Source organism: Trichosurus vulpecula, chromosome 2 (assembly GCF_011100635.1).
Source record: "Trichosurus vulpecula isolate mTriVul1 chromosome 2, mTriVul1.pri, whole genome shotgun sequence".
Classification (NCBI taxonomy): Eukaryota; Metazoa; Chordata; class Mammalia; order Diprotodontia; family Phalangeridae; genus Trichosurus; species Trichosurus vulpecula.
Window position 1 is genome coordinate 243,179,419 of NC_050574.1, and position 22,059 is coordinate 243,201,477.

Consider the following 22,059-nt stretch of genomic DNA (forward strand, 5'->3'; position numbering starts at 1 on the left):
GATGGAGTTTTCCTATAGATATATCATCACAGACCTATAAGGTGTTAACTTTTCAGAAATTCTTATATAGGTCCCAGAACTGGTTTCATCCTGTATTGAAAATTTTACCAAACCAGACAGGAAATCCCCTTTTAATTGCCAATGGTTTATAACATTAGACAGGTTGTAATAACATTTTGTTTTGATTAATCAGATAACATTTTATGTGTTCCCACTGCTGCCTCAGGGGCACCTGCTAATTTCAAATACCAGATGTACTTTGTGGTGGCAAATATCAAAACGCAGTGGTCACCTTTTTATCCTTACCTGTCAAAACTAAATTAACAAAATACTGTGAATTTCTGACAAAAAAAGAAGGGGGAAAAAGTAATTCATTGCCATTTAAATTTTGGCAAAAGCTCATAAGTATAAAAGAAAATAGATCCAGATGGGAAAGCATCCATGCTAAATCCCAGAAGACCAAGAGTTGAGAAAAAGAAAAACAAAAATATAACAAAACAAAACAAAACAACAAAAATGAACTGTTGTCACTTTTCTAGAACCTTTGGACTTTTTATGAATATATAACATAATGGCAGTATTTTGTCTAGTGTGAAGAAGAAGTCTAAATAGATTCAGTATTATAACATAGTTGAGTGGGGCTAAAATTTTAGATTTTTATCAATGAACACAATTTAAAATTCTGGTGTTTCACTTAAATATTCTATACATAAAGGCATATATGTTATATTCATATATAAGCTGACCTTCAATTTGCAAAATAAATATTGATATTTAGATCTCTATTCTTATCATATAACTTTCATCCACATAAATCACCTACAATCATGAGTACATTATGGGAAAATTTCAAGTAGAGCTCTCTTGGATATACTGGGAATTGAGTAAGATTGCTAGATATGGAGGACCAGGAGATTACATGCTAACAAGGGATGGTAAGTCTTAAGGTGTTCTTATTTTTGCAAGGAAGGGGGTGATCATTGTAGTCAAAGTGACAAGTGCTGTCCATTTTGTAGTGTAGGTGTTGTGACTACTTGCTGTAACAATGGCAAAGGTGTGTTTAGGTAATCTGAAGGTGAATGGTAAGGGAGTTTGAGTAGAGGTAGGGGAAAATATATCAATTTATTTTGGCTAAAATTATTCACCAAAAGGTTTATTCTTGTTGTCAGCTCACGAATTGGCATTTTTTAACAGTTGGCCCCAGGCCTAGTGGCCAATGCCACAGTATCCCTTTTTGCCACCACATAATTTTTCAATTTTGGGGGTGAAGGTATATTTTAAAGTGAAGAGTTCCACACAAAATATTTGAGCTCTTGGTTTGTCAAGTAACTTTTGAGATCTCCCAAGGAAATGCTGTTTGAGTTTTCCAATATTATCCTTTCTTTTAATGAGAGAAAATATTTACAGCATGATGGAAGTCTCAAAAGCTTGGCATGGCTGTGTTGTTGTCTTGTTCTAATTGGGATAATAACTCTCTCTGTGAACTTCTAAATACTGTGCCTGCAATATGGAGGGATGGTAAATTTAAATCAGAAATGTTCTCTTCTTATGATAGAAACAAATATTAAACTTATGAGATTCATTTACCACAGTGCAAAGCAGGAAGCTGTTGCAAGAAGCCCATCTTAGAAGAAAGCTTTCAGTAATATAGATAGAGGAGGAATTGGTATTTAGATTTAGAAATGAATGCAGGTCTTATCCCACTAACAGTGGCAGAAACCTTGAACAAGAAAGTGGAAATGAAACTGAGATAAAGCCTCTTAAAATGGATGAGTAAATTTCTATTGATCTCTTTCCATTTCCTTAGAAATGAAATGGTTGTAAGAATCAGTTAGGAACTCTTTGGTTTTGTTCAGCAATCTTTGCTGTGACTCAGTTGCCTCTGTGGCACATCTGTTCTTATTTACTTCATTGCCAGTTTAACATGAAATGGATATTTCCTTGAGGTTCTTCTATTGATTTGTTTCTTCCCAAGATATGATAAGGGTCACTGAGATTGTGATGGTGGCTGTCAGGATCTGACTGCTTTTGTAAGTGAATGTAAGGCAAAGTTATATTAAATGTCAAAATCACTAAAATATTATGGGAATAGAGGAAGCTTAATATTCTTATGAATTTTCTAAGGCAATGCCTGGAAATGGTACATTACAGAATGATTTACTGGTATGCTCAATTTGCCTAAGAACTTGCTACTAGAAAGAGAAAGCAGCTTAGTGAAATGGATATATACAGCTCTTAACAGAGTTTCCCTTGATCAGGTCAATGGAAACTGAAGCTGATAACCAAATGGTGTCCAGAGTAGCATTCTGGGAGTAATTCCAATTGCATTCTTGCTCCCAGGGCTTGAAAAATCTTGCAAGATTTAACTCTGTCTTCAAATCTTCATAATGTTTGTTTACAGAGTTTTCACCATCTTTTCTTGTTTAAGATCCATTTCTTAATATCCTGATGGCTCTGTGGCAAATGCTGATGATAGCTAATAAAATGTCTTTGTATTGTACAGTATCTGGATCAATGATGTAAGAACCTAACCAATTTTAATGATTAAGGAGACAGAAAATTTCTCTGGTTCTTTTGTCAACCTAGCTAAATTCCCATTGGAAAATTGTTTTATACCTACCTTCATTCCCAAGTCATTGCAGTTAAAGAACAGGTTCTTTCACGCCCCACAACCATTTTCTTTTTTTAAAATATTGCTGTACAGTGTTATGGAAGGGCATAGTGTAATATCTTATAGTTTTATTTTGTTATGGTTGTTTTCCCTCAATTTTTTTTTAAATCTGATCTTTAATTTATGGAATAAAACAAGATTTTCTATAACACAACAATAAAAAGGATGATTGTGCATAAAACTGCAAATCTACTATACACAACTTGCTATTCCTTTCAAATATAAAACACAATTATTATGTAAATTTCTTTTTGTTTCCTTCTCCCCTCCCCCAAACTCTAGAGATGGCTACCAATAGACACAAAATAGGCATATATATGTAAAATTATCCTATACATACTTCTTTTTATCAGTTCATTCTCTGGATGTAGATAGTGTCTTTCTTCATGTCTTTTATATTTGATTTGGGTACTTATAATAATAAAAATAACTCCTTCAAAGTTGTTCTTATAAAAATACTATTGTTACTGTATACAATATTCTCTTGCTTCTGCTCCTTTCACTCTTCATTATTTGGTGCAAGTCTTTCCATGTTGTTCTATGATTATCGAATTCATCATTTCTTATAGCACAGTAGTATTCCATCACAATCATGTACCACAGATTGTTCAGCCATAACCTATTTGGTGGACATCCATGCAATTTCTAGGTCTTTGTCACCACAAAGAGAGCTGTTCCAAACATTTTAGAAATTACAAATTCCTTTCCTTTTCCCCTAATCATGTTTGGAAATAGGCCTAGTAGTGTTTTTTTTCTAGGTCAAAGGATATAGGTAATTTAAGAACTCTTGGGGCATAATTCCAAATTGCTCTCCAAAATGATTGGATCAGTTTACAATTCCACCAACAATGAACTAGTGCCCTACTTTTTCCACATCCACTACAACACTTGTCATTTTCCCCTTCAATCATTTTAGCTAACCCAGTAGGTATGAAATGATACTTCAAGGTTCTTTTAATTTGTATTTCTCTAATCAATAGTAATTGAGAGCAATTTTTATATGACTACAAACTGTTTTGATTTCTTCATCAGAAAACTTCCTGTCAATATATTTTGACCATTTATCAATTGTTTGGTCTTGAGGTATTCTCAGAACACTAAAACTTAAAAAAATTACACCACCACTTAAAACACCCACATATAGGAAACAACTGTGTTTTTCATGAAAACAAGGCAAGCATATACATATCCAGTTCACACACATCCTTGTAGTCCTAAGTTTAGCTCACAGCTCATAAGGGAGTATGGATCAAGTCATTTCCATATAAATTGGTTGCAGTCAGTCATTTGATCCAAACTGGAAGCTCTGAGTTCCAGATGCAGAAGGGAAAGGAATTTCTTTCCCATACCCTACTCTTAATCCCTCAAAAACAAAACAGAGAATGAACCGTTTGCTGCCTGAGCCAGGAATGCTGGAAGAAGGTCTCTCTCAAGCACATTGAAGATGCCCCAGATGAACTCTACTTATAATATTTGGACACAAAGTTTGGTGTCTCAATGCAGAGTTGTGAAATATAATTTTGGTTTACTCTTAATCCTCAGCATACATGAACTTTCTGCTGCTTATCCAGACCCAGTCCCAATCATGCAGATAATAATAGACAAAAGCAATGAAGAGGTATCCTCCCCCGAGACCATCTGCGCAGCTTCTTGCGTGCTATAGGCTCCTGTCTCCTGTCAAGGACTTCAGGAACGGGGCCTTAGGAGCAGGAGCTGGACCCAAAGGAGTCTGCACCCTTGCTGCCACCCTCAGCCATGCCTTTGTCCATCTTTGCGAATGTGCCCCAGGCACAGCCAGTCTTAGTCTTCAAGGTCACCACACATGTCCGGAGTGACCCATAACCCTGCAAGGTCAACCTAGGAGTGGGCTCATGTCACTTAGATGATTGCCAGTCCAGGGTTTTGCCAGTAGTGAGAAAGGAGGAACATCAGATTGCTAGAAAAGACACTCTAAACCATCAGTACTTGCCCATCTTGGAATTCCAGAATTCTGAAACAATACTTCCCAAATTGTTCTTGGGGGTGACAGCCCAGCCATAAGGGAGAAGCAGATAGAAAGCATGCAGGCTTTGGGGGGAAACAGGTACCATTTGAGTTGGAGCCAAGTTCTTTTGCAAGTGGTAAAACGGAAGAAATAATGGAGCCACTCCTGTGTACATGTCTTCTCCAACCTCGGAAAATCATAATGGTGTGCTTGCTGCTGGTTGGCTTTATGGACTTCTGAACGTAACATTATTGGAATGAAGCTAAGAGATGGCTTTACCATCAGGGCCTGCTGCAAGATATGGAGAATGCTCCAGAGTTCTCTGTCTTTGTCCTTCACACCTGTGCACAAAACCGCACTGGCACTGATCCAACTCCAGAGCAATGGGAGAAGATTGCTGCTGTCATGAAGCACTGATTTCTGTTCCCTTTCTTTGATTCAGCCTATCAAGGTTTTGCACCTGAGGACCTAGATGAGGATGCCTAGTCTGTTTGTCATGTTGGGAATGACAGTTTTGAGATTTTCTGTGCTCAGTCCCTCCCCAAGAACTTCAGGCTCTACAATAAGGGGGTAGGGAACCTGACTTTGGTTTGGAAAGATGGTGACAATGTCCTACATGTCTTTCCCAGATGGAGGAGATTGTGTGTGTGTGTGTCTTGTGGTCCAGCCCTCCTGCTCAGGGAACTCAGATAGGGCAACTACCCTTTGCATCCCTGGGCTCTTAACTATGTGGAAAGAAAATGTTAAGACAATTGCTGACTGGATTCTGTTAATGAGAGCTGAACTCAGATCATGCCTCAAAGCCCTTGGCACCCCAGGAACCTGGAATCACATCACTGAACAGATTAGAATGTTAAGTTAACAGAGTTAACTAATAAGCAAATAGAATATCTGATTAATGAAAAGCACATCGACCTGCTGCCAAGTGGTGGGATCAACATATGTGGCCTTACCACAAAGAATCTGGATTATGTGGCTACCTCCATCCATGAAGCCATCACTAAAGTCCAGTGAAGAAGCACCAACCCAACCAGTACCACCAAAGCTGCCATCTGTCATTTGTGTGTATCACCTGCCTGCATAAACCCATTATCTATATAATGTAATAGTGACAATCAAAGGACTGAAATGACTATAGTGGTGGGATACCACTGTTTGGAGTTGACATGATTTGAGATTGCCCAGGATTAGGGCCCTTTTGGAAACCCATGCAAAATTAACATTTTTGATTTAAAGGCAGAAAAAGAAAAGAAGAAAAAAACTCCCATATTATTTTGACCATTATGTGAGTTGAACATGTTGACCCACCTTCCCTAAATCAGTGTGTTCATAGTTAATTTGCTTCTGTGTGAGTATCATGAAGGATAGATCGTGCCAAATCATTTATTCTTGGAGCAAAACCGAACCCCAAAGATCAAGTCAACAGAAGAGCTATGTGATTGTAGCCATTGGCAATGCCATTAAAAACAACAACAGAAAATAAACAAATGAAAAACAACAAGCAAACAATGGGGAAAACCAGGCACACTCTATAAGTTAACCCTTGCAACATCTTTATTTAATGAAAAAAATCAATGGATTTTGAAAATCTACTTTTCAAGATTCCTGTAGTTTTTTCTTCATTTTATTATTCTTGATAATGATGCTACCTCATGTTCACGTGCCACTTTACAGAAACATAATATTTTCCTTACAAAAAAAACCCGTACGATAGGCATTGTGGTAAGTATAGTGGTAAGGGTACAGGATTTGGATGCAAGTCATCTGAGTTTAAATACTGAATTTTCCCCTTACTATGTGTATGATCATGAGCAAGTAACTTAACTTTTCTAGGCCTTAGTTCCTCATCTATAAAATAATGTAGGTCAATTATGCCAACTCTAAGTTTTCTTCAAGTTTTAGACCTAGGGACCCATGAGTTCCCCAATTTCATAGATAAAGAAATTGAGAATCAGAGAAGTTAAATGACTTTGAAGAAACTATCATTTATAGAGAAGATGGAGGTTTGCAAAAAACCTTACATATGGTATTTCATTTCCATGTCCCAACAACTCTGTGATAGGCACTTATAGATATTATTATCCCCATTTCACAAGTGAGGAGGCTGATATATAAAGGGCTTACATGATTTGCCTAAGATTCTATTGGTAGGGATATCAATCAGAATATGAATTCAGGTTTTCTGAATCAATATCCAATACTTCCTACTATTCTGCTATGTGATGTCATTTATAGAAAACTTCTGTAGTATTAGATCAAAGATACACATTACAGGTTATTTGTCCCCATTTAAAAATATATACTCATCCTCTAACTCTTGTCTTCTCTCCCCCTCCGTCTCTCTATCTATCTGTCTATCTATCTATCTATCTATCTATCTATCTATCTACCTATCTATAACCATATAGTCATATAGATCTATCTAGCTATAGCTAGCTAGCTTGCTAGGTAGCCAGATCTATATAGCTATAGCTAGCTAGCTAGGATAGCTAGAAATATATGGATATATAAATGATATGAATGTAGATATGTCTAAGTATATCCTTGAATATATAGACAGATACACATTGACATGCTAAATATATAGATACTAAACTGCCTCTTTCTTGAATTTGATATAAAGAAAGCACTGGGTAAATATAAGGTATCATATAAATGTGACTTATAATCAACAAATAAGGGGAGGGGGGATGTGCATGAGTCCTACCTAGTAGATTTTCCTGATCTATTCACTGTTCTCTCATGTGTGTGTGTGTGTGTGTAGATAGATGACAGAAAAATACATAAAAAGGTAATAGATAAAGATAGATGGTATAAAGCCAGACAGAAAGATAGGCAAAATAGAGGGAATAGTTGAACTGATACTTAACGTAGCATCAATTACACAGTTCATGAAGTTTCTTGGGTATTTCACATAATTGTGGAAAGAAAACTGAGAATACTACCTCTTTTTAACAGAGGAGGGAATACTGAAATGGGAAGGTTAACTGATTTGCTCACCATCACAGAATGTGATTGGTTGAGCAAGTAAAGCACTGATAGCCTCTAGGCTTTCAATCTGTTGCTTAGCTACTGACCCACAAAAGCTCCCAATTGGCTTGAACTATAGTGTGCTAGAGGATATTTAGACTTAAAATAAACTGTGACACCAAAATAAAAAGTGAAAACATGTATATGTGGGGTGGCGGGAAATATGTCAACCCTTAATTTTGTCTAAACAAAATCAACATGATGGAATTTTTTCATGTAACTGTCTCTCTATAAATATATTTAAGTAAATTGTTCTTTGGGAATTTTGTTTACCTTCATAATCGCAAAATTCTGGCTAAATGGAACTCCCCTTATTTGTCTTTGTTTTTTTTTTTGGAATTCTAATTTAAATTTATTTATTTAACATATTTGGTTTTCAGCATTGATTTTCACAACAGTTTGAATTACAAATTTTCTCCCCATTTCTACCCTCCCCCCCACTCCAAGATGGCTGATATTCTGGTTTCCCTGTTCCCCAGTCAACCCTCACCTCTATCACCCCCCTCCCCTCTCATCCCCTTTTCCCTTCCTTTCTTGTAGGGCAAGATAAACTTCTACGCCCCATTGCCTGTGTATCTTATTTTTTAGTTGCATGCAAAAACTTTTTTTTTTGAACATCTGATTTTAAAACTTTGAGTTGCAAATTCTCTCCCCTCTTCCCTTCCCTCCCACCCTCCCTAAGAAGTCGAGCAATTCAACCTAGGCCACACATGTATCATTATGTATAACCCTTCCACAATACTCATGTTGTGAAAGGCTAACTACATTTTGCTCCTTTTCAACCGATCCTGCTTTATTAAATTTTCTCCCTTGACCCTGTCCCCTTTCCAAAGTGTTTGTTTTGATTACCTGAACCCCCATCTGCCCTCCCCTCCATCATCCCCCCCTTTTATTTTTTATCTTCCTCCCTCTTCTTTCCTGTGGGGTGAGATACCCAACTGAGTATGTATGGTATTCCCCCTCAGGCAAGGTTCATTCATTCCCCCCCTCACCTGCCCTCTCCCCTCCTCCCACAGAACTGCTTCCTCTTGCCACCTTTATGCGAGATAATCCACCCCATTCTATCTCTCCCTATCTCCCTCTCTCAGTATGTTGCTTTCTCATCCCTTAATTTCATTTTATTTCTTTTAGCTATCTTCCCTTCATCTTCAACTCACCCTGTGTCTGCTCTCTCTCTTTTACATATACATATATATATATGTATATATATATAAAAACAGACATATATATATATACTTACATACACATACATACATATACACATAGCTATATACATATACACGCATTCCCTTATATATATATACATATATATATATATATACATAAACATATACATATTATATATGCATATTCCCTTCAACTACCCTAATATTGAGGTCTCATGAATCATACACATCATCTTTCCATGTAGGAATGTAAAGAAAACTGTTCAACTTTAGTAAGTCCCTTGCAATTTCCGTTTCTTGATTACCTTTTCATGCTTCTCTTGATTCTTGTGTTTGAAAGTCCAATTTTCTATTCAGTTCTGGTCTTTTCACTGAGAAAGCTTGAAAGTCCTCTATTTTATTGAAAATCCATATTTTGCCTTGGAACATGATACTCAGTTTTTCTGGGTAGGTGATTCTAGGTTTTAATCCTAGCTCCATTGACCTCCGGAATATCGCATTCCAAGCCCTTCGATCTCTTAATGTAGAAGCTGCCAGATCTTGGGTTATTCTGATTGGGTTTCCACAATACTCAAATTGTTTCTTTCTGGCTGCTTGCAGTATTTTCTCCTTGATCTGGGAGGTCTGGAATTTGGTGACAATATTCCTAGGAGATTTCTTTTTGGGATCTGTTTGAGGAGGTGATCGATGGATTCTTTCAATTTCTATTTTGCCCTGTGGCTCTAGAATATCAGGACAGTTCTCCTTGATAATTTCTTGAAAGATGGTATCTAGGCTCTTTTTTTATCATGGCTTTCAGGTAGTCCAATAATTTTTAAATTATCTCTCCTGGATCTATTTACCAGGTCAGTGGTTTTTCCAAGGAGATATTTCACATTGTCTTCCATTTTTTCATTCCTCTGGTTCTGTTTTATAATATCCTGATTTCTCATAAAGTCACTAGCTTCCACTTGCTCCAATCTAATTTTTAAAGTAGTATTTTCTTCAGTGGTCTTTTGGACCTCCTTTTCCATTTGGCTAATTCTGCCTTTCAAGGCATTCTTCTCCTCATTGGCTTTTTGGAGCTCTTTTGCCATTTGAGTTAATCTGTTTTTTAAGGTGTTGTTTTCTTCAGTGTATTTTTCAGTGTTTTTTTGGTCTCCTTTAGCAAGTCATTGACTTGTTTTTCATGGTTTTCTCGCATCCTTCTCATTTCTCTTCCCAATTTTTCCTCTACTTCTCTAACTTGCTTTTCCAAATCCTTTTTGAGTTCTTCTATGGCCTGGGGCCAGTTCATGTTTTTCTTGGAGGCTTTTGTTGTAGGCTCTATGACTTTGTTGTCTTCTTTAGGCTGTATGTTTTGGTCTTCTTTGTCACCAAAGAAAGAATCCAAAGTCTGAGACTGAATCTGGGTGTGCTTTCGCTGCCTGGCCATATTCCCAACCAACTAACTTGACCCTTGAGTTTTTCAGTGGGGTATGACTGCTTGTACACTAACGAGTTCTATGTTCCACGTTTGGGGGGGAGGTGCCAGCTCTGTCAGACCCGCACTGCTCCTTCCCCAAGGACCCCCAACCCGAACTGGGCTTAGATCTTCGGCAGGCTGTGCACCCCTGGTCTGATCTGCCACTTAATTCCTCCCACCAGGTGGGCCTGGAGCCGGAAGTAACAACAGCTGTAGCTGCCCCACCTCCGCTGCCCAGGGGGCTGGAAGCCGAACCACAAACTCCTTCCACTCCCGCAGCTTTTCCCACTAACCTTCTCCGCAGTCTTTGGTGTTTGTAGGTCGAGCGGTCTGGTAACTGCCTCAGCTCACTAAATCAGGGTGCTAGACCCCTCCGCCCAGCTTCTGGTCTGGATGGTCCATGCTGCTCAAGCTGGGCTCTGCTCCACTCCATTCCCTGCTCCCAGCTCCCAGCTCCCAGCTCCCAGCTCTGAGCTCTGTGTGGTATAGACCTCACACAGAGACCATCCAGGCTGTCCTGGGCTGGAGCCCTGCTTCCCTCTGCTGTTCTGTGGGTTCTGCCATTCTAGAATTGGTTCAGAGCCATTTTTTATAGGTTTTTGGAGGGACTCGGTAACGGAGCTCACTCAAGTCCCTGCTTGCCAGCCGCCATCTTGGCTCTGCCCCCCTTATTTGTCTTTGTAATAAAACATTTTTCTAGTGATGCTAAATGCCTTTGGGCAATTGAATATTGAGCTTTCTAAGAAGGTGAAGCTGGACATGGTTGCCCAAGGTCACTGAAGAGGTATATAGTGTACTGGGGAAAGCTACAATATGTGACAACAAAGGAATTATGAAAGAGAAACTATGAAGCATTGTAATCAAATAAATGTGTTCTCCAATGCAAAGATAGACTATTCCTGAGCAAGCAGCAGCTGATAATAGAGTTGCTGGACTCTACTGATACCTTCTCAATGCCACAGGAGATTAAAAAAGGCCCTTTACACATTGGGCAGACCCCTTGGAATGAAGTGATGGTGAGACATAAACAAGTTAAGTGGATAGCAATGAATAGATTGCAGTCTACTTGGTTAGAGGGAAAAGCCTACATTGATTCATAGATCTTCTGGAATGTATTGAATTAATTAGTTATTTTATACCTGCATAGATAGGTCCAGCATACAAAATAAATGTACTGAGAGCTATCTATTGAATGTGAATATACATTGAATGAATAAGCAGAAACATTGTATAAAATTGATATATAGCTATGTTCTGGAGGAAAAAATAATTATGCCCCACAGAATCATACTCCTTAGTGTTGAATATATGAGAGACAAATTTCTCCATTTTCAAACTGTAACATCACTGATCTCATTAATTCTGAAATTTAATTTGATTTGACTGTTTAAAGGTAGCTAGATGGATAGAGAATTGGACAAAGTGTCAGGAATACATGAGTTCAAATCTGGCCTCAAATACTTTCTTGCTACCCTGGACAAGTTACTTAGACTCTTTTAGCATCAGTTTCCTCATGTATAAAATGCAGGTAATAATAGCGCCTATCTCCCAGGTCTTTTATGAAGATACCATATTTGTAAAACATTTCTCAAACCCTAACCTATACTACTACTACTACTACTACCACTACTACTTTATTATTATTATTATTAATAATATTAGTATTATTGCTATTATCATTATCAGTTTTATGAGCTATTTAGTTTGTACAATAAGATCGTATTATAACATCTCCAGGTATAAATAGAGACCTAGAATATCAAAGAATATCTCCAGAAAATTTTGAATCATCCCCTTTGATAATATTTACATGAGTGTACCCACACATATATGTATATATACAAACATATATATGATTAAATATGGGTAAGGTGTATATTATGTAAATACACACAAATATATATTTGTAAACCTTAGAATACTCTATAAATGTTACCTATTATTATTTGATTAGGTGATCTTAGTTTATTACTATGAAATGCTAACCATAAAGAAAATGGGGAAATATAATCTCTTATGAAGGTGATTGCTTTTTGATGAATAATTCTATAACTTTATGCATATATTTCCTTTACAAAACACCCTATATTCTTGCATAAATATATGTATAACATACACTATATATGTATACATGAGTTTTATATGCATGAATATGTATATACATATATGTGTATTGTAACCACATACACTGTATTGAGATAGGTAAAAAACCACCTTTAGACTAAAATTCAGGAAAAAATCAAAGTAGCAATAGCTTCTTATGAATGTAATTTAAACAAGTTTCACTTTTGAATTTCTACTTTAGCAGAAGAACTGTCTTAAGCATTCTCTTTTTGAGTATGCTTATTGTATATTCTAGCCACAAACATAAGAAGTAGAAATGAATAGGAAAGGCAAGGCATGCTGCCAAGATTATAAAAAGTACATGTAGGCAGCTAAAAGCTCATTAAAAATATGTCACTGGCTTGATGTTTTATCAATCAAACGGTAAGATACATAGTCAGAAAATGAAATGTCTTGTGTCTCCTTTTCAAGAAAATCATCACATTCGCCTTCAGTTACAATAAGAGGGAGAATTATAACATATCTTCACCATACTGTACCATTTGAAACATCGAGGGCAAGTGTGGTTGCCGATAGCTAGGAATTCTTAAGTGCATTTTTCTTTTTATTTACAAGAAATTGTTGGTTCCTGTTGCTCTCCCTCCATTTGTGTACTTCTTTCTTATGTTCTGTATGTCTGTGTTGCAGAACTTGGTCATTCTAATACTGTATATCTCCTGGGGGCCAAAATAAAACTGACATAAAAATAGAAACAAACATTTTCTTAGAGTCCTGGCAGGGGGGATTTAAAGGCTTGGGAGAAATGAGAGGACAGTTTAATATTAGAACTATGCTTTGTAGAGTCAAGAGTTATTGAAACACATCTTAAATAACTCAGAAAATCCCAAACTGGATAATTTGGGGGAAAACTATATTTTCAAGTTCTCTCTAAGAATAAGAGGCAGCATAGTATGGTGGATAGTTACTTTCAAGGCCAAGAAGAGCTGGCTTCAGAACATGGTTATGATAAGTCACTGAACCTCTCCTAGATTTCTCTAGTAGGCAGCTTTCTAAGACAGTAAGTTGCAGAAAAAGTGCTAACCTTTTGGTAGAGAGAATTTCCTCCTTTGGTTGTTTTAGTAGAGAACAAATTCCCAAAACCTGAAATAATTTTAGAAAGAACTTTATTAGATCATTTGGAAAAAGGAGACCCCCCCCCCCCAAAAAAAGGTGTGGTTCCCTCCTTGAGTATTTGTAAGACATAAAGAAATTTACTTGATTGGCCTCTCTTAGGTTCTGGGTAGTTTCAAGAGAAGGGCAATTTGAGATGCTTATCAGTAAGTAAGTATAAACATGTAATATAATCTGGGAAACCCAAAATATAACCTTTGGGTGAACTCAGAATAAGACCTGGGGCAAGTCACTTAACCCCTATTTGCCTCAGTTCCTCATTTGTAAAATGGAGACACACTGGAGAAAGAAATGGCAAACCACTCCAAAATCTTTGCTAAGAAAATCTTATAGACTTTGTCATGTAGAGACAGACAGGGGCAGTTATGATACACAATGGATAGAGTGCTGGACCTGAAGTCAAAAAGACTCATTATTGTGAATTCAACTGTATCCCCAACACTTACTAACTGTGTGACCCAAACCAATCCACTATCCTTGCCAAGAAAAACCTAAATGGGGTTATGAAGAGTTGGACACAGCTGAACAACAAGAACAACAAAACAAGACTGAGCCAATTAAAAAAGTGTTAGGTGGCATCTAAGTATTCCATAGACATCAATTTCCCTGGAGCCTCTCTGAGGTCAGACTAAATTCTGGGATAAGCTTTTAAGGTAGACAATTTTTAGCCATGCAAAACTAGGTTCAAACTGCATTAATTAATAAGTTTTTCAAAAAAATATAATAACTTCCCACAGGTGGGTTCCTCAGATCAATGAAATCAATGTTGTAGTGCCTAGACATGTGCTAAGCAAGTGCATTGATATATTCCACTGTAAAAATGATGCAGCAAAACTGTAATGAAATGTGTTTCCTTACTGAGATAACCACAAGAGACCCAGAACTTAATAAAAATGAATTAATATTTTTAGTGTGTGATAATTCTGAGGCAAGGTTTTCAAAATGATTTTATTAACATTTATACAATCATATTAGTGACAAAAACTGCAGTTGAATATCTATGAACATCAGAATAATATTTCAGTATCCTTTCAAAAGGGGAGAAGAAGAGGAAAGTTGAACTCCATCAAAAGATAATGCCATATGTAACAATTGTGTTTCTACCAAATATTTCTGTGTTCTAACATCTTATAACAAATTGTTCTTTTGTTTCTGATAATATCTATATTACTTCATTAACATAAGTAAGAGTGATTTTTAAACCACTAATTTTAGTATGGGACTATAATTCCAAAAGGATAGAACTGTTCCAAACTGCATACCAGTTCCCATTTTTTTCTATTTTTTTTTTTTGGAAAGAGTATTTTACTTTTTTTCTCCAATTGCACGTAAAGATAGTTTTCATTTTTATAAAATTTTGAGTTCTAACTTTTTTCTCCTTCCCTACCTCCTACCTCCTATTCCCCTTCCCCCAGATGGTATGCAGTCTGACATAGGTTATACATGTGCAGTCATGTAAAGATTTCCATATTAGTCATGTTATCAAAGAAGAAACAGAACAAGAGAAAAGCCACAAAAAAGAATAAAAAGTGAAAATAGTATGCTCTGATCTAAATTCAGTTTCCATAGTTCTTTATCTTAATCTTTATCTATTTATCTGATAATTAATATTCCTTCAAAAGACCTCAGTTGGCCTTTTTCTTTCTCTTAGTTTGACTTCTCATTAGTTGATGTCTTCCTGGTAAATGCCAGGTACTTCTGTACATGGAAGAGGCTGGAGGGCTCCTTCTGAGAGTTATGATGATGAGTAATGAAGTGCCTTAGAACAATTTTGGAGTATGTGTCAAAGTTCTATAACTTATTCTGGTCTCTATACAAGATGGCAGATAGTAGCTTCTTTCTGCAGTTCTAGTACTGGAAATAAGGATATCTTTAAAAGGCTTTAGTTGGGATTTCCTTCTCTGCTGTTTTGACTTCAGGTGACATTTTTCCTGCTGGGAAATGAAACAATGAGGGATAGTGTTACAACTGAAGAGACCTTGGGCTTTCTCTCAATCTCAGGAAAAATATATGGGTGACGTATCTAATGTTTTTCTTGTGGAAAACAGATAGAGAAGTGTACTGAACAATAGTTTAATTAGATGAATTAAAATCGGTTAAAATCGATTCAAAGGGTCATCATTAATTTTTCCATGTCTGCTTAGGAGATATACAAAAGAGCATCCCCCTGAAACTTACCATTTCATGTCTTTATTAATCATTTGAATAGAGGTAGAGATAGTATAGTTATCAAATTTAATGGTAATATAGAGCTAAAAGGAATCATTGTGGTTTGTCCTTTATTCTTGAAGAGGACCATGACATCAAGGATATGACGATATGACTTGAAATTGATTTTGATTTGAGTGAGGGAGGACTGTGCAAAGTGACCAGCCTCACTTTCTCCTTCAGAGCCATCTGAGTCCAGTGGCCAGATATCAATCAGGAAGACTAGAGAAGGCCCAGGATGCAGTGGGAGACCTTGGCCCTTTTAAGCTAAGGTCTTTTCAAGTTCTCACTTTGAGAGAAGCAACACCCATTGAATGAATAGGCCTCTTTTAAGAAGTGAGTCAAGGGATGGTCCCTTTAATAAAATGAAAAAAAATAAACTGGGAGGAGAAAACACTGAGACTTGCTGGCCAAAAGAGAAACAGTCGCTATTTGTAGTCACTCTGACTCAGGATGGCCCAAAAACTAACCATTAAGTGGTGCTTGAGCAGGGACCTACTGTCCAATCAATAAGATCCAGAGTGAATTAGGTTTAGGGGTTGGTCTTCGAAAAAGAAATCTAGCCAGTAAACCCAAAGTTAACTGTGACCTCACCTGTTTCATCTCTTTATTAATTATTTGAATAGAGGTATAAATATAGATGTATATAGATTGATATAGACTGATAATCATAGATTTATCAGATTTAAAGGTAATCTAGAGCAAAAAGGAATCACTAACATACTGGATGAGATACTCAGTAACTTAAATGTTCTCGGTAGGTTAGAAAATTGAACCAAATAAAATTTAAAAGGGATAATTGAATTTAAGTTCAAGAAATTTACTTCTCAAGATCATCATAGATTTAGAACTGGAAGGGACCTTAGAGTTCATCTAGTCTAGGGGTGGGGAACTTGAATTCTGGAGGTCATATATGGTCTTCTAGTTCCTTCTGTGTAACTTTTTGACTGAGTCCAAGTTTTACAGAACGAATCCTTTTATTATGGGGATTTGTTTTGTGAAGTTTGGAGTCAAAGTGCCACACTTGAGGACCTAGAGGGCCACAGGCCTGGAGGCTATAGGTTCCCCACCCCTGATTCTAGTCCAGTGCTTTTATTTTACAGAGGAAGAAATTGAGGCCAAGAGACATTGAGTGGCTTGTTTGAGGTCACTTAGGTAGTAGTTGACAGGGCTGGGAATTAAATCCAGGCCCCCTATAGCTAAATCAGGCACTTTTTCCTTTACATTATGATGCTTAGACATTAGTGCATTTGAGCTTTACAGCAATTTTTAATTGTTCCTAGAGATCACATAATTCAGTGGAAAGTGCAAGATATCAAATAGAGGACATGGTTTCACATCCTGTGTCTGACACTTTTTATATGACTTTGAGAAAGTCGCTTTAATCTATCTGGGCTTCAGTCTCCTCTTATATAAAAGGAAAGTTGCACTAACCTTCCTCCACTGTCTTTTCCTATGCTACAACCCAATTTTAAGATGAGAAAGCTGAGACTTAAAAAGTCATGGACTTCTTTGTGGTCAACCAGCCGGTAAGCACCATGGTCAGGGCCACTTAATACAAATCCAGAACTCTTTCAAATATGCCCCAATGCCTCTCCAACAGAAGCACTTAACTTTTTATCTTCCTGAAAACAGACCATTTCTCCCTCACTATGTATATGAAAACAATAAATGTAAGCTTTATTGTTTACCTGACATTCACCTGTCTAGAACAGTGAATGACAAGCTGCCTGGTTAATCCTGTCGCAAATTTCTTCTGATTTGACCTCAAACTCGCTTATTCTGTGGTAAATCCTCTTCTCTGACTTCAGAATCTTGCTAATTACTCATTAACCTTCCTAGACCATTCCAGTGCTCCTTGAAACAATACTCTGATCCCTATTCAATGCTAGAGGATTTACCCTGACACAAACCACTAGCTGTCAAAATAGCAAATACAGAATACTCCCAAACTTCCACCAATAAGTGAAACTCTCTACTCCAGTTTCTTTTTATAAAGAAACTTTCTTTCAACCTCACAATAGCAACACTCCAGTGAACTCCATTTCCTCCACCTCACCTTTATATAGAAATGGCACAGCTGCTTAAATACTGGCAACCTCATATTAACATCACATCTTACACACCTTTTATGTCTTTCTGGAACAAAAATACCTGTGGTAATCTAAGACCATGGAGCCAAATATTCATTAGATGTCATTCACTGCTCAGGATTAACAGAGCACTGATCAATTATGGTGTCACACATGTCATTTCTTGTTCAGTATATTTTAACACTGAACAGTTTTTTTTCCTAACACAAAAATAAAGGATTATTGTATTTTTCTTTTTATAAAGGAGTTTTCCCCTCTTCTCATTCTTTTTTAAAAGACTATAGCTTATAAAGAAGATCTCTATTGTCCTATGCATAAAATATTTAATTAACTAAGTGCTAATAATCTCTTTTGGGGCTTCCCTAAGCTTATTTCCATTTTAGCCCTTTGCACTTCTTATCTGCTTATTATCACTGAACTGGAGCTGGAAGGGATGATAAAATGTTAAAGTGATTAGAGTTGTTTACTGGAGAAAGGATAGAGAGAGACTGTGTTTGTGATTGCACTTATCTAAAGGAACCTCCTAATACGAAAATTTCTCCCCTTTCTCTGTAACTTACAGTCATAGAGAACTACAGCTACCTAGTCACTAAGATATTAAATGATATTAATGCCCAAAGGTACGCAGATCAGTGTCAGAAACAGGATTTGAACCCTGCTCTTCCTGGCTTCAACACCAGCTTTCTATCTATGATTCTATGCTACCTCTCTATTACTTGAGAAATTATGTTGCAAATATAAATGGCAAAAGGTAAAAAGAGACGTCCTTCAAGATCCTCTGTGTAAGGAAGAAGCCCAGGGTACCAAGTGACTGCAGGATTTCATTAAAACCCCATGCTTGATGCCTGTTATCCTTCCCACCTTGTCCCTTTTCAGTTTCTTTTAGTATTGTCTTCCCCCTTTAGACTGTAAGCTTCTTGAGGGCAGACACTGTTCTTTGCCTTTCTTGGTGCCTGTGCAATTAGCACAGTGCCTATTTTGTTTTATATGTTTAATAGATGTTTTTTGACTGACCGATGAGTTGTAGCTGGAAGGAATCTCAGAGATGATCTAGCTGAAACCGAGGGACAACATTGTAAAGTAGGAAGAATATCAGATTTAAAATCAGAGAAAACATATTTGAAATTCGAGTCTGCTAACAGTTTGCCCTTGAGAATGTCTACTAATTTCTTTGAGGTTCACTCATTCATCTGTAAATGAAAGTATCATACTAGATGATCTTTGAAATCCTTTTTAAATCTGTATCCCCTGCTTTAAAAAAATATAAAATATATAAATATAATATATATAAATAATATATATTATATAATAATATATAAATATAAATAAAATTATATATATAAAATACATATAAATATAAAAAATATGAAATATAAAAATATAATTGTCAATTAGTATTTATACTGAATATTACTAAACTTTAATTTATTTTATTTACTTTTATCACAAATATAAAATATTTAAAATAAAGAATTGAGACAATACAGAAATCAACATAACCAATGACATTTCTTTTACAGCTATATATATATGTATATATATACATATATATATATATATATGTCAATGCATAAAGTATCATAAATATTTTCAGTTGCTTAGATCTCCATGAGATTTTCTTGATCAATCACTCATATTCCTTCTTTGTGAAGTTTTTTTTTTAAAGGGGTATTTGCTTTGTTGGCATATGAAGAATCATTGGTACCCTCTGCCTCACTCTCCCCCTTTCCCCCAGCAAATCTATGACAGACTCTCCCACAAGTACCTTCAGAATACAAGAGAAAGTGGATTCAAGTTTACTGAGAACACTTGGCAAAGGGGTAACTCACAGTTTGTAATAGCTAGAAGTTCTTCCCTTCCCCACCCCCACTTTGCCCAATTGTGGAGTACTCAAGAAGTTCCCTTTGAGCATGATGTGCTTTATAGAGTCATATACATCCCTTTAGAGAGTCATTTGGGTTCCTTATAGAGTCATAAATCTATATGCAGTTATGCTTGGCTCCCATTATAGACAATAGTGCCAGGACATGATGTCATGAAGTACAATGCTAGCATGCTCATGAGGAAAGTCCAGAATTTACCAGACCTTTCAAAGCTCCCAAGGTTCTCCTCTGGTCCAAGTAGGTAGTGGTGTTTTAGGAGGGGGATCTAGGTTGAAGACAGAGCTGAGGCCTATCATTTCCTTCCCTACTCCTTCCCTCCCAACCACCCTCTCATCTCCCACCCAGCAATTTTGTCTCTTTATAATCAGAGATTGTAGTTGAACAACATGGTTCCTTCAAGATTTTTAATGCTCATTTAATATTCTCTTATGTGGTACAAGTAAACCTATAATCTTCTACTAGCTCTACTTTCTTTTCATTTCTCATTTCATAAAGGCATTTTAATATTGATTTTTATTCCTTATATTTAAGAATATTGGTTATATTAATATACTATAAATTACCTATATACTTATTGCTGTACATTTATGTAGACTTCAGATTTTGGGGGGATTAAATAATTACACTATTAAAAATATACAGTTATTCTCCTCAGAGCTCTTACATTCTTCCTCCCTCACCATCTGCTGTAATTGCTTAGGACCTGGATTTCTTTTATTTCTTTCCTTAACACAAACTTCTACTTCAACTGGTCAAAATCATCATAACATGACTGCTGAGTTTCCTATTGTATCTTAAAAACAACAACAACAACAGCAACAACAACACCCTTAGTAGAGGTTCAATTCCTTTCATTGCAGCTTTTAAACCTCTGGTAAATAGATCCCCTAAGGGGTTCATGGGCAGATTTCAGAAATTCTGAGAAGTTGGATTTTGGGAAAATTACATCTTTATTTTCATTAATCTCTAATTTAAAATTGGTATTTCTTTTAATTATTTAAAAACATTATTCTGACAAGGGTCCCATTGGTTTCATCAGACTGCCAAAGGTGTCCATGATACACAAAAATGGTAAAGAATTCCTTCCTTAAATCAAGGGAGTGGTTATTATTATTGGCATGGTGGAATTTAAGGCATTGTTAGACTAAAGAGATATTTGCAGACGGACAGACTTTGAGATATCCCTCAAATTCCACCACAGATGCAGTTATCAACTCAGCCTATGAAAGAAGTATTATCTATTTCATGTCGCACTATTTGCTATTTTTAAAATTAGCAATAGATGTCTCTGATAACGTCCTCATTTCTAAAATATATAGAGAACTGTGGTCTTAATATGATTAAAGATCTTCCCTGTCCATTTGATAGTCCATAGATGGAGCTAGTTTAGGGATACTTGATTAGGGGAAGCTTGTTTGTAGGCAGGCCCGCACCCTTTTGCTGATTAGGTATGAGGCCCTCGAGCCCTAAAGAAGGGTATGTATATCCTGGAAAAAATATATATATACATACATACATATACACACACACATATGTACATATATATACATATACATATATATGTATATATTTGTGTGTGTATACATACATAAATACATAGAGAGAGAGAGAGAGAGAGAGAGAGAGAGAGAGAGAGAGAGAGAGAGAGAGAGAGTTTCATTCATTGGTAGAAGTTTGGGAGTATTCTGTATTTGCTATTTTGACAGCTAGTGGTTTGTGTCAGGGTAAATCCTCTAGTATTGAATAGGGATCAGAGTACTGTTTCAAGGAGCACTGGAATGGTTTAGGGAGGTTAATGAGTAATTAGAAAGATTCTGAAGTTTGTGTTAAGGAAAGAAATAAAAGAAATCCGGGTCCTACATATAGCCATTAAGCTCAGACGGAACTGGAAAGGCTGAGAGAGAGGACTGCAGAGACACAGAGACAGAGAATAGGAAGGGCTGAGAGAGGACTGCAGAGACACAAAGACTGAGAACTGGAAGACACAGAGAGATGGAGAGACAGAAAGAGAACTAGAAGGGGAAGGTTACAGCATGGCTTGGCTTTTAATTGCCTTGCTATTGCATTGAAGTAGACTTACTGGTTTTGGGATACAATTGTTGCTACGCCAAATTGGAATTATAGGTTTTGGGACTTTATTCTCTCGTGTCTCAATAAATGTTTTACTTCTTCTGCCTTCTACACAGAGAGTCTCTTATATTATGTGATTCCAAACTATGCAGGCATATTCATGGTCATCACTGATATCATTAATTCTGCCTTACTGATACAAGAACTGAGTCAAATTTACAAGAATACAAGTCATTCTCCAGTGGATAAATGGTCAAAGGATATGAACAGGCAGTT

The 22,059-nt window shown here is 36.5% G+C and overlaps 1 pseudogene; it reads left to right on the forward strand.

The window, feature by feature from the left end:
- Positions 1–4,281: 4,281 nt before the first annotated feature.
- LOC118836938 lies at positions 4,282–5,669 on the forward strand (annotated as a pseudogene).
- The last annotated feature ends 16,390 nt before the right edge of the window (positions 5,670–22,059 follow it).